Raw genomic sequence first — 18919 nt, 5'->3', positions numbered from 1 at the left:
CGGGGCCTCCGACGCGTCCAGGTGGGCGGAGGAAGACGCCATCCGGCCACGAGCGGAGGTGAGCGGATCTGGGCGTGACGGGTGGCTTTCTACCCGCGGTTTTCTTAGTTGGGTGGCTGAAATCGGAGTCAGCGCGCCCTGAGGAATTTCTGCGGCAGACGTTTGGCGTTAGGTCAAGTTCCCCGGGCGGTGAGGGCGGGATGGGGCGTGGTAAATTTGAAACGCCGATTGGTTTGAAGGCTTTTGTTATAACCGTCAGAGCAGGGCCTTCGATTTCCTCCCGAGACTTACAAGGCTCTCCTACTTGGTAATGACCTCAGGTATCGTCACTCGAGGGTAGGGTGAGCCGCCGCAGCTGCGCACGCAAGGACGCGGTTTTAAAAACAAGGTTTTATTGAAAATATTTCAACTAACGGTTCTCAAATCCCAGCTGCTCTTTTAGAGTGATGTTCGAAACAGTCAAATTCTAGCACAATGAGAGAATTCGGGTGAGTCCGTGGAGTTGACTTTATTTAAAGAGAGAAACTGAAGTTGTAAATTAACGTATCGATTTTTTTCAGCCCAACTGGATGACAGTTGATTTTCCTACACTTCTTCCTCTCCCCTCTAACTCAACCAGTGTTTTAAGTATTTACGAGTAAACAGACATAAAGATGTCAAGTCACTTGTCATGAGGAGCTAAGACTGTTCTATCCCTTTTAATAGATTTGTTTATGTATACTGTGTCAGATTAAAACAAAGCCACACCACTTACTTAGGTTGAAATGATACGTATTTTTTAGCTCCTTTTTCTTGCTTCAAGTACTGCTCAGATAACATAATTTTACTTCATATCCAGTATAGTCCTGGGTTTTCTTTGGAAAAATGCAAAGAAAGCCTTTCACCATGTTGGAGTAGCAGCTTAGCTTCACTGGAAGAGAAAGTATTCTAATGATCTAGGCACCAAGAAACGCAGTAAAACATTGCAAGTGATACAAAGCCGTATTTCTCATTACAAAGGAAGCTGGCAGATCTACCTCAAGAGTTAATAAATAAACACATGAGAAAAAGCTCAACATCATTAGCCATCAGTGAAATGCTAATCAAAACCACAATGAGATGCCACTTCATACCCCTTAGGATCAGTAAAATTAAAAAGACAGATAATAAGTATTGTTGAGGATGTAGAGAAATTGGAACCTTAATACATTGCTGGTGAGACTGTAAAATGGTGCAGCTACTTTGGAAAAGTCTGGCAGTTCCTCAAAATGTTAAACATAGAGTTACCATATGACCCAGCAATTCCACTTATAGGTATAAACCCAAGAGAAATGAAAACACATGTCCACAAAAAAACTTCTTTACTTGCATGTTCATAGCAGCATAATCATAAGAGCCACAAAGTGGAAACAACCCAAATGTCCATTATTTGATGAATAGACAAATAAAATGTGGCATATCCATACAATGGAATATTATTTAGCCAAAATGGGAGTGAAGTACTGACACACGCTACAATGTGGATGAACCTTGAAAATATGATGCTAAGTGAAAGATGCCAGTCACAAGCAGCCACATATTGTATGATTCCATTTATATGAAATGTCCAGTATAAGTAAATCCACAGAGAAAGAAAGAGTAGCAGTTGCCTAGGATTGAGAGGGTTAGGAGGAAATGGAGTGACTGCTAAGAGGCACAGAGTTTCTTTTTGGGGTGATGTTCTAAAATTGGTTGCACAAATCTGTAAATATATTAAAAACTATTGAATTGTATAATTTGAGTGAATTATATGGCATATGAATTTTATTTCAATAAAGCTGTAATAATGATAATCAAGATACTGAAGAACAACACAGAAAAAGAGTTAATGCAGCTAAAGAGTGGCCAGAGAAAAGCAATTATTAGGTTGGTGCAAAAGTAATTGCGGTTTAAAAGGTTAAAAATAATTGCAAAAACTGCAATTACTTTTGCACCAATCTAATGGACCAACAAAACAAAGGTAGGGAGAAATTTAAGTATTGGGGACCATTTTAAAACTGTTCTTGAGGAAGACTTGTCTTATTCTGTGCCTAGCATAAAGCAAACTCCTAATAAATGTTTGCGTGAATTCTTTCTTCTGGAGGACTGAGGATTATAATATTGAGGAAAAAAGAGTAAATAGACTACAGATGAGTTCACAATCCCTAAATACTTGAAATTGGGACCTCGTAAAGCTTGAGAAGCATTTTGTGTTAAACATACTTTTCAGTAATAGTGATATGCATTATGTTATCAAAATTTTTTCTTTGTTTCAAACTTTATGTAATACAATTTTTCAGTTGTGTACTAATTGTACCAATTGTGGTTCAGGAAAATGTGGTCTGCTAACATAGTCATAGCTGCCAAATACTTCGTATGTCAGAGTCAAAAAGTATTACCAAGACACGTGGGATAATTTATTGCAGCTCAACTACTTGCTTAGGACATAATGGGGCTGTTCTCTGAGTTTTGTTTTGTTTTTTAATCCCTCAAAAACATTCTTTTATTGAATTCATAATGTGCTGTAAGTCAATTAAGTAATTTCAAAACCTGTCTCAAATTCAAGAAGCAGCAAAAGTGTCATTATCTAAATTTTTTTAAGTTACTGAATAACCTTGTTTCTTTCAACATCACGTTTATGCATAAAACAAGAGGTTAGAAAGCTAGCTATTTTTATTCTAGCAACGGACTCTCTCAACAATAATAAATTATGGAAGACCATATGAACCTTTTGCAAAGTTGGTTAGCAACTTGCTATACTAAGCCAGTTCTTATTTTGGAAAATTTCAAACATATATGAAGCAAATAGAATACTGTGATGGACTCCCATGTAGCCATCACCCAGTTTTAACAGTTCTCTACGTTCTGCCATTCTTGTCTCATCTCCAACACTTGCATCTTTCCACCCACTCTCCACCCACCCCCCATCTGAGTTAAGATACATGACTCTGGTTGCTTAGCTATGAGCCAAATGAAAGGATCTGAGAATTGAATCTGGTTTGCTGTGTTGTGTTTATCCATGGTCACCTTCACAAATAAAACTATTTTACCTAGTCAAGGTAATCCATCTTTGTGGCCATTGCTTAATTTCATCACTTAAGAGACCAAAAGTATTCTCTCCTACCCTCATTCAACCTGAGTTTGCAAACGCCAAAGTTGTAGACAGGTCATAGAATCTATTCACGGACAGAAGGAAAAAGCATCTCTTCATTGGAATGCTTAAGCCAGGTCTTATCTGAATCCCAGCTGTCTGATTAACTTGTGTTACAGTAAAAACAGTTTCAACAGCACTTACTGTACTTTAGAGAGCCGTCTCTGCAGTTGGTTCCACAGAACCCGTTTTTTTTGGATTCAGAATCTTTTTGGAAGTCTGGTAAATTCTTTGCTGACTTGAACATATCACTCTCTTCTGCCCTGAGTTTCTCCAGCTATAAAATGGACATAATGATTATTAACTGGCAGCTTTGATCTCATACTTTGCTGAATGGTTGAAGAATTCTGATGCCGAAAGTGAAACAGAAACAGAACTTTAAACTGGTTTCCAGAGAGTAAAGCAAATAATGTAGGCCCATTTTATATTTCTCTGAAGTAAGATGGAGCACTTTACAGGCTGCCTCTTGTCCCCCATGATCTTCCTTAGTAGGCAGAAAGGGGACAGGATTTTCCTTTCATGGCTTGGGAAACTGAGCCACAGAAGTCATCTCTCTTGCCTGAGGCTTATGAGGTAGTGATGAAAGTTAGAATAGCTGCCAAGGCTCCTATCCCCAGCCCAGGATTATGCTCACCTGTATTACTATTCTTCTAATAAAGAGACAGATCTTGCAAAACAAGTTAATTCTTGTACATTAGATCTGCATTCACATATAACCTCTTTATGGCTATTGTAAACGAGTCAGGGCAGTTTCCCACTGGTATTGATACATCATTTGATATATGAGTATATCAAGTACCCACTATGTGCCAAGCACCAAAAAAGGGACACAGCCTTTCTCCTCATGGAGCTCAAATGGAAATGATAAAAGAAAAATGTCATCAGTGGTGTATTGGTTTCCTGGGGCTGCCATATTGAAAAAATACAAACTTGGTGGCTTAAAACAACAGAAATTTGTTCTCTCACAGCTTTGGAGGCCAGAAATCCTAAATTAAGGTGTCAGCAGGGCTGTGCTTCCTCCCATGTTTCTAGGGGAGGATCCTTCCTGCCTCTTTCTGGTGGCTCCAGGTGATCCTTGGCTGTAGTTGCATCATTCCAGTCTCTGCCTCCATCTGCACATGGCCTTCTCTGTGTCTTTTCTCCCCCCACCCCCGGTTTTAGTGAGTTATAACACTGTATTAGTTTTGGGTGTATAACATCCCTTCATCTGAAAGACATTGGTCGTTGGGGCGGGGGGGATGAAATGGGTGAAAGGAGTCAAAAGGTACACGCTGCAGTTATAAAATAAGTCATGGAGATGCATGGTGACCACAGTTAATAATACTGTATTGCATATTTGAAAGTTGCTGAAAGAGTAAACCTTCCAAGTTCTCATCAAAAGAAAAAAAATTCTGTGACTATGTATGGTGACGGATGTTAACTAGACATTGTGGTGACCATTTTGCAACATATACAAATATTGAATCATTATGTTGTAGTAAGTAGGAAAAAATGTGAACATTTAAACCAGACTTTCTCAGCTTCCACACTGTTGACATTTGGACAAGCCCTATGAATTCCACGTGTAGATCTGCCCATCATTCTCTTGAGCCACAGACCATGCACATCTTCACCTGTGGAAAAGATCTGTGTGCTCATGACCCACCTCCCTCCCACTCCTGCTCCATTCCCTGGGCGCTTGTCTTGGTACGTGGCACCACACTACACACCTAGGAGCCACCCTTAGCTTTGACTTCTCCCTCAATCCCATATCCGGGCACTCTGTCCCCTTCTTTCACTCAACTCCATCCACTTCCCCAAGCCCTTAGCCAGGACCCACACTCAGGCCACATCTTCTCTTTATTGCCGCTGTCTCCTAACTGCCTCTCGCTGTTAGTCTTACCCACGTCCAATCCTTTCTCTTCCCTGAAGACAAATTGCCTTTGTATACCGTGAGTTCGGCCTTGTCTCTTCCTCTGGGGCTTCCAAATGGCTTTATGATAACATCCAAACTTGTTAAAATAGCCTCACAGAGTGCCTTTCCTGTCCTGTTCCTTGCTCAGCCCTCCAGCCCCATCTGCCACCAACCTGGCCTAAACCTCCACTCTAACCGTGCTGAATGCTTGCAATGCCCTAAATAGGTTACCCTCTATGCTGCCTCTGGGCTTTGCCCATGCAATTTCTCTATAGTAGGAGCTCTTCATTGGCTTCTTCCCCTGGTTACCAGTAATCAACGTTTACATACCACCTCTGCATAGTTTTGCAGGGAAGCTTTCTCTGAACCCCCAACGCTGGATCGGGTACCCTGATATATGTACATCATACCCTACACTCACTCTGTTATAGCACTTGTCACATTGTATTGTAACTGCTTTTGGCAGCGGAGGGGGGGGGAGTGGCTGCTGCTGCTTTAAAAATGAGGTACAATTAAGATATAAGAAAATGCTTGGATCTTAAGTGTTCAGTCCAGTGTTTTGGTGACTGCATACACCCATGTAATCACCACCCAAAACAAGAAACAGAATATTTCCATCACCCCAGAAAGTTGTCCTCCAGTCAACAGCCCCTCCCACCAGCAAAAGCAACGCACTGTGTAACTTGCCTGAATAGTCTGGAAGTTCCACGAGGGCAGTGACCATGTCTACATTCTTTATACATTTCAAAACCTAGCACATAATTCGCTCTCAGTATATATGGGTGCACAAATGAATTCATGGACCATTGACAGAAGGGATAGAAAACTGGAGTGATTAATTTATTTGGATATCTCGAGGGTTAATATTGTTAACTGCAACAACAATAGTACCCGAGACAGTGTTTACAATTTCTTGGAACTGTGAGCTGCTGTGAGCTGCTATGAGCTGCTGTGAGCGGCCAACCAACGACCGGTGACCAACTGCCTCAGCGGGGGGGAGCGCAAGGCTCATAATACCAGCGTGGGCCAGGGAGCTGGGTCCTACACAACTAGACTGAGAAACAATGGCTTGAACCGGAGTGGGAGTGGGGGTGGGGAGGCGGATAAAGGGGAAAAAATTTTAGAACACTATTTCAAGTTGCCAAGTGTATGTCATAATATAACATCAAACAGCTACAGAAATGTGAAAATGCATTTCAGACTGGAGTATTTTCCAAACCACCAAGCAACCCTAATTCTCCTCATTGGACCCCAACTGGGTGTCCTACAAATTTAACTCAGTTCTGACACTACCTGGAAATAGCATTAGATCCCACAGGTTAAGGGCTCACGCCCACAAGACTGCCCGCACTTCACATGCCAATTTCAAGTCCAGGTTGTCACTTGTACTTCTGACCAACTGCCCATAAACTGGAGTTCCCACGATCCCCTCCTCTGGTCTAATAATTTGCCAGAATGGCTCAAAAGCTCAGGGAAACATTGACTACATTTACCAGTTTATTAGAAAGGAAATAACAAAGGCTACAGATGAACACCAGATGAAGAGGTACACAGGGTGAGGCCCGGAAAAGTCCTGAGTGCGGGAGCATCTGTGCCCATGGAACTGAGGGACGCCGCCCTCCTGGCATGTCTTCACCAACCCAGAATCCCATCAAGTCTTGTTCAAGAAATTTTATAGAACTTAATCTCCAGCCCCACCCACCTTCCCAGAGGTTGGTGGATGGTGCTTCAAATTCCAACCCTCTAATCACTTGGTCTTTCTAGTGACCAGCTCCATCCTAAGTCACCTTATGTCACCTCATTACCGTAAACTCAGGTGTGTGTAAAAGGGGCTCTTTATGAACAACAAAATACACTACCACCATTCAGGAAATTCCAGGGGTTTTAGGGGCTCTGTGCCAGGAATCTGGGGACAAAGACCAAATATATTTCTTTTTATACCACGGACATTCACCAATAGACATCACTGATAGGCTTCAGTTATCACATTCAGCATATTCTTCCAGGCTAACAATATATGAAAAGTAGATCAAATCAACTTTCCCCACCCTCTTGAGAAGTGCTGGCAGGATTAAGAAGGCAATAAATGGGACTAAGCCTCCTTCCAAAGGTCATAATAAACACATTTATGAAATCTCTAATAGTGTGTGGTGCTATGCCATGCTAAATGATTCACAGAGAGAATTAGCTAAACCTTGCGTCTTCTAACAGTTTACAATCCAAGGCAGACAGGCTGGCGCTCATTCACATTTACAGGCCAATTGGACAGACACAATGGAATACAAACATTAAGTCAACTCATAAATGAACAAGGTAAACATTCAGAGATTGAGATATTCAGATGGTTGAGATAAGGAGAGTTGTCTTGAGAATTTCCAACTTCAGGCTATGTAAGATAAAAAGCTTAGTACTTTTCTCTCTTCACCACCATTACATTCATTTACAATTATATAAAAATATCTGTGTGCCTCATAATTGTTCCTTAAAATGTCAACCTTTTGTCCATCCTTATCCCTTCTAGGGTCATTATGCTTGTAGTAATTTTGTATCAATCATGATTTCAAATGATATTCCCAAACACACATTTGGCTGTCTTTGCTAAAATAAAATAGCCTTTTCTTTTGATCACTATTGGAAAGATTTCCAAAACAGAGCTCTTTTGACCTTGCATGAAAGATTTTTTTTGTTTCAACTGACTTAATTCTATTTGATTCTTATCTCTTCTAATTCAAGGTAACTTTTGATTTAGAATGGCTTCTTTTATTTGAAAAGTTAATTCTTTCAACATTTGACACCTGAAAAAATAGTTTCTTGTGAAGTAGGACAAATACTACTTCACAGGGAAGAAGGCTAGATGTAAGAGAGGAATGTTATATTATTTGAGATACAGCATTTTGTTCAATGAGCCACAATGGAAGAAATACGAACATGACCAATGTACGAAACAGTCATGCTTGATTTTAAATTACTTATGATCTAGTGTATTTTTAATTAATTATGATTAAATTCTTTGGCTGTTTTGGCTTTTATAGTCTTTCCTCCTGAATCAGGATTCTTTAGTCACAAGTAACTGATCCAAATATGCTTGATCCAAAACAGAGGGCAGAAGGTACTAACTCGACTAAACAGGCCAATTTAACAAGACTTCTTTAGGCCAATCTAAATCTAGTGCTCTCACACTGGGACCAAGGCACATCTATTTCTCACCATTTCTCAGCTTCACGTTCTCCATATGGGCTCCATTTTCAAGCCAGTTTTCCCACTGAAATTTCTAGATGGCAGCTTCCTGCTCTGAGGCGGCCTCCTTTCGCCTGTCTGTCTAGTGGGAAATGGTTTAAGCAAATATCCAGAAACAATCTGATTGGCCTAACTTGGGTCATGTGCCTATCACTGAACCAATCACTGGCTGAGGAATGAGAGCCATCCATTGGCTGAAAGTGGGACCACCCCCACCCAACCACATGGCTGGGAATTTCCTACCCTATGTAAAGATTGTTAAATAGACACATCCTTCCCTGAAAAGTTACTGAGTTTTCTTTTCAACCACAGCAGGTCCTTGAATGATAGTGTGTCCTTCAACTTCCTTTCATTATGACATTGCTGAGGTGCCATAGGGACTTAACTCTTGTTTATATCAATTAGCCTATGGAAATACTGGTTTGTTATATGTCTTTTCTCTGAAGTTCCAAGAACCTATCAACGGTACTAAGTGAGGACTTAATGTAGATACATTGTGGTGACACCCAAAGCACAGAGCTCTTGTAGTGTGCTCTTGACGCTTTTATTTCTGGGTGTGAACATAAAGTTCCAAAGCTGGAAGCCAAAACTCCAACACTTAGATTGAGAAGGAAACAAAAAAGAAACCAACAAACCCACACATTTTAAGCCACTCTGAAAATTACCTTGGAAATGGCTTCAAATGCCTGGCTGAGTAATGAGTAGTTTCTAAGTTAGGCAAAGGGGTGTTATCAAAAATGTTGGCAGGCTTGATTTGGGGAGTAATCTTGATCATCACTAACTCTGTTGGGGCATCTTCTAGGAGGTCCCCCTTTCCCTCCATTTCTGTCTTTTAAAGTCAAATTATGCATGCTATTTGTAGAAATGCGGAAAATGCAAACACACATGGACTGAATGTGTCCCCCAAAATTGATGTGTTGACGTCCTAACCCCTAGTATGGCTGTGTTTGGGATAAGGCTTTTAGGAGGTAATGAAGGTTAAATGAGGTCATAATGGTGAGGCCCAAATCCTATATGGTTGGTGGACTTCTAAGAGGAAGAGAGGTCCCCTCACCCCTCTGTCTGTCCAGTGAGGACACAACAAGAAAGCAGCTATCTGCCAGCCAGGAAGAGTGCTGTCACCAGAGACTGCATCAGCTGTCACCTTGATCTTGGACTTGCCAGTGTCCAGAACTGTGAGAAAATAAATTTCTGTTGTTTAAGCCACTGAGGCTATGGCAGCCAGGGTGGACGAATGCAACATGTAAGAAGACTGATACTATTCCCAAATCTTCTAACCTAGAAGATAACTGCTGTGAACACCATTTCCTTCTAGATTGTCTTTTTCTTTCTCATCCAACAACTATCTTTGTAGTCTTGGATACTTGCCCTCTCATGCTTTCCCCTTCTTCCCAAATTATAACTCTTTATTGGACTTAAAATCTTTTCCCTGATCAAATTCACCGGACTCTGCCTATACCTGAGGCCTTTTCTGTCTGGATTCCATCAGCATGAGGTTGGAAGAGACGTTAGAAATCTCCTTGTTCAAATTCCTACAAGAGCATAAATCCACACTAGTATTTTTTTATGTAAAATTGCAAAAATATGCATCCATTGAGAAAATGCCTCTCTAAATTCATGAAAAGTCTGAATTATGATAATTTTGAAAACGACGTGATTTTAGCACATTCAAGTATATGCAATAACTGAATAAGCCAAACAAAATTTAGGGAAATTGAAATTCTTGGAAATTTGATTTTATGAATAGATAAATCTGATTTCCCCTGCATTCAATAACAAGTTTATGTTTGTATAGAGCTTTATCATTTTCAAAATACTTTGCCTTTATTATTTATTTTGATCCTCAGCCTCAGAAGTAGGAGAGACTGCTATTATATTTTTCAGTTTAGAGGTAATAAGAAAGCTAGTGACTGACTTGGAGTAGGTAAAAAATCACGCAACTTATTAGTTTTTTAAATGTAATAATAATAACAGCTAACCTTTATTGTGATTTACTAAGTCACAGGCACTATTCTGAGGACTTTACATCTATCCTCTTATTCAATGCTTATAATAACCCCTCAGGTTTGTACTATTTTTATTCCCATTTTATAGACAAGATAATTGAGGCACAGAGGATTAAGTAACTTGCCCAAAGTCCCATGATAGTAAGTGGTGGGGCCGGGTTCAAACCCAGGCAGTCTGATTACAGGGCCCACACCTCTAACCATGATCTTAAAAGTAGCAGGCTCACTACAGATACTTCAGAAGGGCAGAAACGCTGTATTTCAAATAGGTTAGGCGGTGCCTACTGTGGACTGGTGTGTGTGGTTCATTTACTTAGAATTGCTTCCCGTGCAGTAAGAGAAGACTCCTCAGAGCTGACTTTCCAATAAATTCAAGATCCATAGACTCTTGCTTAATGATGTTTAACTGTACTCCATTTGTATGTACACAGGATTTTGCATTTGCCAATACCTCATTTGTACTCAGGTGACAATTTTGTTTCCCAAAGTAGATTGCAGGCATTGAGGTGTAGATCTTGACCTCTGGTTTCTTGCCATCCAGTATAATGCTGTGTTTAAAATTGGTTTTTGCCCCATTGGTTGAGAGCAGGAAGGGCAGGGATTAGGAAATAAGGAATCTGGGCCCCATTCTGCCACCAAATAGTCCAGTGACCTTGAGGCCTCAGTTTCCTCATCCTATAGGCTTCAAATTAATTTTGAGATCACCAGCAAGTAGCTTTTATTACAAAATATAATCAAATATATGGTGATGGAAGGAGAACTGACTCTGGGTGGTGAACACACAGTGGGATTTATAGATGATGTAATACAGAATTGTACACCTGAATGAAATCTATGTAACTTTACTAACAATTGTCATGCCAATAAACTTTAATTAAAAAAAAATACTGATGTCCATATATTTTATTGTGGGAAAAGTCACATAACATAATATGCACCATCTTAACCATTTAAATTGTACAGTTCGGTGGCATTTAATACATTCACAATGTAGGGTAACAATCACCATTATTTAATTCCAGAACATTTTCATCTGGATATGGAATATCCAGAACAGGTAAAACCATAGAGGTAGAAAGTGAAATTGCTGTGCCATGTGGTAACTCTGTGTTTAGCTTTTTGAGGAACTGCCAAATGTTTCTTTCATCTTAAAAATGTCTGTTATTTTATACATTAATCAACACAAATTAAGATCTTGAATTTCCTTCCTTCCTTTCTCTCCTATACATACAATGAATAAAATACCTGTTCAAAAAACTTAACGTGAACAGGATTTTGAAGAAGTGCTCTGGCAACTTAATTGCTTTTGTGGTTCAAGGCCATTAAGAGCCTGAAAATAAAGAATGAAAGAATCACACAGTTTTTAAGATGGAATGAATAATGCTCAGAGGCTCCAGCAACTTATGGGAAAGATGACCATGACCTTCAAAGCTTTGGTTGGGAAGCATGAAAACACTGAATTTCCAACAAATCTGGCTTGACAAAGACTGGTTGATCAATATTTCAAGCTTTAGAGCAGGGGTGTCCAAACTTTTTTCAATGTTTTTCACCAAGGGCCATATGCGGTAAAATACACAAACAGCTGGGCCACTCACTTGAGGTGAAGTATGTATTGCCTCACCTGGTTTATTTAAGTAAACTAAATATATTTTTGGAATTTGCTATGGGCCAATTAACAATGGATTATGGGCCGCAGTGGGCCCGAGGGCTGCAGTTTGGACACCCCTGCTTTAGACCAAGTGTGGTTTTAGTAAAGTATATGTTATATGTTTTAAAAGTTTAAATAAGAATGCTGTGGATATGATTCCAATTTGTTCTGATCCATCTCTGAGACTTCAAAATTAAGTTCTGACTTTGATTTCTAATATTAGGAAGTTTTATTCATAGCTGGTCCCGATATAAAGTGAGAGATATATTTGGGGGACAGAATTAAAAAGGAATAAAGATCCTAAATCTAAAAATATTAAATTTAGTTCATACTATGGAGTAAATTGTGCCCCCCCTTCACGTGTTGAAGCCCTAGCCCCCAGTGTGATGGTATTTGTAGCTGGGCCTTTGGGAGGTGATTAGATTTAGCTGAGGTCGTGAGGGTGGGGCCCTCATGATGGGATAGATGTCCTTATTAAGAAGAGACACCAGAGAGTTCTCTGTCTCTCTTTCTGACATATGAGGACACAGTGAGAAGGTGGCCATCTATAAGCCAAGAGGGGAGCTCTTACCAGAGACTGAATTGGCCTGCACCTTGACCTTGGACTTCCCAGCCTCCAGAACTGTGAGGAAATAAATCACTGCTGTTTAAGCCACTCAGCATATGGTATTTTGTTATGGCAGCCTGAGCAACCTAAGACAGCCCAGCCATACTTCTATTTATGTAATTGTTTGGTGATATTAAACACACAAAAATCGGTCATATCTATTCCTCTTGGACCCAACCTTCCCTTTGCCTAAATACACTGAGGTTTAAGAATGGAGTACACAGGGGATGAGGATGGACTGCCTGCCTCTAGTAGATTGCAGTGTGGGCCCTGATTCTTTACCTTTTCCTGTATCCACACTTGTTGCCATGTGACTTTGCAGCTCCTTTTGCTGTAGAGGCAGAACCTATTTCCCTACATTGAATCTGGGCTGGCCTTATGCTGTAGTAAATAGAATGCGGCAGAAATACCAGTGTGTGACACCGCTGAGCTCAGGACTCTAGGACACCCTTGTTTCTACTTTCTCTCTTAATCCACTCTTACCCCATTCTTCTGGGCAGCCTGCTAGAGGAGAGACACAGAGAGAGCCACTCCAGTTGTCCCCAATTACGTCCATTCTAAATCATCCAGTCAGCCAGCCCTCAGATTTGTGATCGACCCCCCAACAAGATCAGCCTCCCATCCTGTTGTGTGAGCAAACATGCGTCTTGTTATACCTTCGAGATTTTGTAGTTGCTACACAGCATCCATGCTGCAGTAGAGGACTATACATCACCGCTATTTGGCACTAGATGTTCACCAAACATCACAGGTCCAAAAACTCTTGCAAACTGAAATGTATGCAATTTTTACAAACCAAGGAATTAACCTCCCTCCAAGAAAGAAAAGCAATGAGCACATGTAGTTTCTGCTTCTATTATTGAAAGCAGCCACTTCTACTGGAAACTGCCATTGAGTCAGGTATTGAGAGTGAGTCAGGGTGTCCACAAAGAAATGAAGACGGTGGGTATCAAATGTACTCATATACTTGTGAAAAATTACGTAATGTAAGATAATGTTATCTTTCGCTTACCAGCACTAAGAGATATGCCAAGCGGGATCAAGAAAACAAATGATGACAGTTGATAATAGAAATGTAAACTCAGCACCAATTAATTGGTTCATTGATCCTTCTAGCTGCAGATGGTGACATCTACTTTGGATGAAAAAGGAGGTCCAGAGATAATACCAAGAGTTTCTTTCCCCTGGGAGTGAGGTCAAGTCAGTTCGTGATCTTTGAGAAGCTGGAATGTTACCTTGGGTCTGGAAATACTTAGTGACGCTTGTCAGGCCAGAGATCGAGTTTCCCCAGCAGCTCAGTTAATTACCCAGAACTTTCTGTATTGATTGAGCCCTGAAACGCTGCATGACTCTTTCAGAGTCGGGCTCATTTTATTCAATAGAAGATATTTTCTTCCCTCTCAGCTGGATTTTTCTTGGAGTATCAAAAGAGACTGTTTATGCATGCACACAGGAGACCTGGCTCACACATTCTATTTCCCTTGTTCAGAGCCATCAGAGCGATTATCTATTTCCTCTAACACAATGTCTCAGAATTGCACAACAACCATGGTCAGGATTTGTCATTTCCCCAAGTTTTGGATCTGATCAGCAGGTAAAGCACGCATTCTGTGACACTGCTGGCTTTCTCATCTGTCATGGGAGCTGCAGGCAGATGAGGTGTCAGCACTTTGCTGCTGGTGAGCTACTGTCTGATGAGCAATGGGGAAAATTGGTTCTACTTGGCACAATTCTCCTTACGGTGTACAGTGTTCAGAGATTCAGAAAACCATGAGTATAGTCATCCACTTCTCACAATAAACGTCTTGGATAATTATTCAGTTCTTGCATAATCATGGCATTGCTAATCACGATTCCTGATAGCAAGCTGGGTTCCTGATCCTCATTGAAATGTAGAGGCCGCCTTCATTCACTGCTGATGGAAATGTGAAATGGTGCAGCCACTGTGGAAAAGAGTCTGGCAGCTCCTCAAAAAGTTAAACACAGAGTTACCTTGTGACCCAGAAATTCCACTCCTAGGTACATACCCAAGAGCACTGAAAGCATGTTTACAAAAAAATATATGTATGAATGTTCACAGCAGCATGAGTCACAGTAGCCAAAAGGTAGAAACAACCCAAATGTCCATTGACAGATGAATAAACAAAAACGTAGTCTGTCAGTACAATGAAATACTCAGCTGTAAAAAGAAATGAAGCACTGACACACACTACAATGTGGGTGAGCCTCAGAAACATGCGAAATGAAAGAAACGGACACAAAAGGTCACCTATTGCATGATTTCATTTACATAAAGTGTCCGGAATATGCAAATCGATAGACAGAAAGATTAGTAGTTGCCAGGTTTGGGGGGGGGAGGAATGGGGAGTGACTGCTTCTGGGGATGGGGTTCCTTTTGGGGGTCATTAAAATGTTCTGGAATTAGATAGTGGTGATATTTGCGGGCTTCGTTTCCCAGCACCCGAGTCAACTGGCTGGGTTGAACTAATAAGAGACTCTGGAGGGAGCTTGGAGGGTGGGAGAAAGGGAGAAGCCGTGGCATTTTTAGCCTCTCTCTCTACCTGAGGCAACATCCTCCTGCAGTGGCTGAATTTGCCTGCAGCTCCAGCTCCCACCCAGCGGCCTCAGCTTCTGGGCCCTGGTAACCGCCTCTTTTTTGTTCCTTCTGTCCTGGGAGTGGTGGCATCCTCTTGTTATTGCTAATCTCTACCTCCTGGTTGGCCTCTCAGACCTTTCATCACCTGTGGAGCCAATTCTCTGTATTAGTTTCCCTCTGTTCGAAACATCTAAAGTGGCTTCTCTTTCCTGCCTGGACCCTTATAAGGGTTCTACCAACTTACATTCCGTCCAGTAGTAGTTGAAACGGCCAGTGTCCTCCAAACCAATACTGTGCATTATCATCATATGAAGAATGGGGACTTATTGCTAATGTGTATGGGTTTTCTTTTTGGGGTGACAGTAACGTTCTGGTAGTAGGTAGTAGTGAAGTTTGGACATCATTGTAATGCCACTGCACTGTGCACTTCAAGTGGTTAAAAGGGCCAATTTTATGTTATGTGTTGTTTACCACAATTAAAGAAAAATTTAATGAAACTAAAAAAGGACTCACGAGTCATGGAAGTAGAGCACTGCAGAGGACTTAACACATCATCCAATCCAAACCTTTCATTGTTAACGTATCTGACCCAAGTTCCAGGGAAGATTAAGTGGGTGCCTGACTCACAGAGCTAGCTAGTTTCCAGGCCAAGACTAGAACCTGGGGGCTCTGATTCCCAGGCCAACTTTCTTCTTGTCTCATCAGTCATGACTATATTTGACTCATCTTTTCTCTGATTGGCAGGAGAGTACTTGGTGACCGGGAAGGAAGGGGTCAGTCACTAAATAATACATAAGATGAGATAAAGGCTCGTATAGGAACAAATCAAGGAGCCTGAAGATCTTTCTGGGTCCTAAACTATTCTGGCAGGACGAATTGCTTTCAGTATTTTCAATTATGTATTAATAAAGATGACATTGGTTGCAAGAGCCAAAAACCTTCATCAAGCTAAAGCAAAAAGCGAACAAAACAAACACCCAAAGCTAAACCAACAAATGTTTGCTAATTTTTGAGGTTGGGGGATTATATGCTAGGAAAGCTGATACAGTTGAAGAAATTGCTGCAAAGATCTATGGTCTCAAGGTGGAAATAGAACTCAATGGACCAGAGCTGTCTATTTCTCTCTCTTTCCACCCCCCTCAATTCTGCTTGATTCTGTTTCTCTTTGCAAATTGGCCTTGTTCTCTCTTCCTACAGGTAGCCTTTTCCTGGCAGCCAGGAATATGGCACCGGCAGCCTTGCCTAGCAACCCCAAGAGAAAGAGTACTCTTCTTTCTCTAAAGTCCACGTAGCAATCCCAGAGAAGGCTCTGACTGGCTCTGCTAGGCCATACGCCCATTCCTTTACTCAGAGGGCATGTTCTGTAACTTTGTTCAAATTAAAGACAACACACTTGCGGGGAGGACAGGGGAGCATACTAGACATGACAAAATGAATAAACCAAAGTCCACTACAAGTAATAAATCACCGGTTATTTTATTGGATTGGAGGACTGCTTTGAAATGTGAATGGTACAGGAGACGAGCATTAAGATTTCATTGTGAAAAGTAAGGGAGGGCAACTACATGTGTGTAACAGTGGGTACTTCTTAGTCTCTTAGAGACCAACTGGTTCATCAAAGGGATTTTTTGACTTGTGTCTGTGCCACTGTTTTCCTCTGTGAGGTTAAATAACTAGTTTGTATATTCACTGCTGTATCTCTAGGACTTAGCACAATACCTGACACGTAGTAGGTACTCAAAGATATTTGTGGAGTGAATGTCAAGGATTTGAAGCACAGCTGACTCAAAGAAATCTTGGCAATAATTGAGCAGATGCCAGGTGCCTGTGTCAGGAATTGAGGCTGCAAAGATTGAAAAACAAATACCTGGTCCTTGCCCGTAAGGCACTCACAGTCCATCAGAGGAGGTAGCTACTTATGGAAGTAATTGATATAAGATCATACATGTGATAAGTGAGATTTGAACAAAGTGTTATGGAAATAGTCACATAATCTCTAAGGAGATGATGGGGTAAAGCCCAAAGAGTTAAAATGTTTTTAGGATTTTGATAATATTTAGCCATGTTCCTAAAATCAGATATATACAAATGGAAGAATCTAAAACAGGAGTGTCCCATCCAAATGCTGGGTCAGTGGGTAAAACAGGGTATATGGGTGACACAAGCTGCCTTTTAAGAGACAATAATGAATGGCAGTAACTGGAGTGAATTTTTTAAGGAGGGCACAGTTCACAGTGGCCCATGCAGGAATTGGTGTTATTAGCACAATGCTCTAACCAACTGAGCTAACCGGCTGGAAATATAGACTTTTGGGGGGCTAAAATTTCTCAGTTTTTAAATGTTGGCAAACACTATGCAAAGCAAATGAAACATATCTGATGGGCCACATTTGGTTCAGAGGTCACCAGTTTGCAACTTCTGGTCGAGAAGTTCACCCCATTTTATCTCCAGCACCTAGAACAGGGCATTAAATATAGTAGGAACTTGGCACATATTTATTCAATAAATGAGCAAATGACTTGAAAGCCTTACCAATTTAGAGTAAAACTGTTACTTAGTATTTTATAAAAATTACTTTTCTCTTTACAATCAGTAAAGTGTTTTTCTTTTCAGGATTTTAAGGTTGACTAGAAGTTTATTCCACAAACATCCTTTGCCAAACTTTATGTTATACTATACCCACTATGCAAAAAGATCGCGAGAGAGCTGTGAAATTATAAGTATAATTTTTCAAATTATAAGTATGCTACTTCAAAAGGGGGGGAGACAAAAATTAACTGAGGCAAAGAATTAAATTTTCTGCAAAAAGCCAGTTTCCCCTTTCACAAATAAAAGACAGTTATATAAGAATTGTATGTGGTAAAATATACCAAGTTGTATGTCTAAAATATATGTAACTGTATGTCTAAAATGTACAGAGTTCTCATGAAATGGAGGTCAGCTCTTTTATTCCAAGCTATCAATGGCTTCTTTTCTGGCACTTAGTCTGTATGTATCTGCCTCCTTGTCTGTTTTTTTGTGAACTAAAACCACCTATTCATTCATTATTCATCAAACAAATAGTAATTGAAACAAACAAACAAAAAACCAGGCACTAGACACAGTGTGTGTGTGGGTGTGTGCGTGTGTGTGGCCAAAGTTAAACAGTACATGTTTTTTTCACTGGTCATATAGTCTAGTACAGAAGGCAAATCATTACTCATATAATTCAGGCTATAGAGAAGTGTCTTGGGAGAGGTACAAATGAATGAAAGGGTAATTGTGACAAATCAGATTGAAAATACTGTCTGGGGATTGATTATGGAGGGCTATGAATGCCAGAGGACGGATTTTGTTGTGTATTAGGAAGGAAACAGACTCACCACACGGAGGTATTATCTTCTATTTCACGTAGAAATACAAGGCCACTTGCAGGCTGACCTGGCTGTTTCCAAATGGCATTTGTGAATTCTGAGGAAAAATGTTTATTCATGTCTTAAAAGAGTTAAATGAAAATCCCAAGCTTTGAGTTTAAATATTAACATAAGGAATCAAATACAAATTTTAAAGGTGCAAATTTAATTTCGTTGCTTTTAAACACAATATTTTTAAAATTCAATTTTAATTGTTTTCAAATTAAATGAACAAACGATAAGGCCCCTTGGCGGTTCGGCCCTGGTCCCCAAGCTTCGACTCACTTATACTCGGTCCCAGTTAAAATCGCCCGGGAACCTGCTCTTCTTCTGCAAGAGTTTCTGTAGGGACTCAGTTTTTATGTGCACCGTCTTTGCGTGCACCGCTACA

The 18919-nt window shown here is 40.5% G+C and overlaps 1 long non-coding RNA gene across 1 annotated transcript; it reads right to left on the bottom strand.

Annotated features, from left to right (window-relative positions):
• Positions 1-394: 394 nt before the first annotated feature.
• Positions 395-18872, bottom strand: LOC109448516 (uncharacterized). The gene is made up of 4 exons (XR_002137531.2): positions 18814-18872; positions 18499-18586; positions 3293-3425; positions 395-910 (listed from the first exon to the last, which is right to left on the bottom strand). It is a non-coding gene; the product is annotated as an uncharacterized LOC109448516 (long non-coding RNA).
• Positions 18873-18919: the final 47 nt, after the last annotated feature.

The sequence above is a fragment of the Rhinolophus sinicus genome, linkage group LG16, assembly GCF_036562045.2.
Source record: "Rhinolophus sinicus isolate RSC01 linkage group LG16, ASM3656204v1, whole genome shotgun sequence".
Classification (NCBI taxonomy): Eukaryota; Metazoa; Chordata; class Mammalia; order Chiroptera; family Rhinolophidae; genus Rhinolophus; species Rhinolophus sinicus.
Note: the sequence above shows the minus strand (reverse complement) of the source record. Positions and strands in the feature narration are given on the sequence as shown.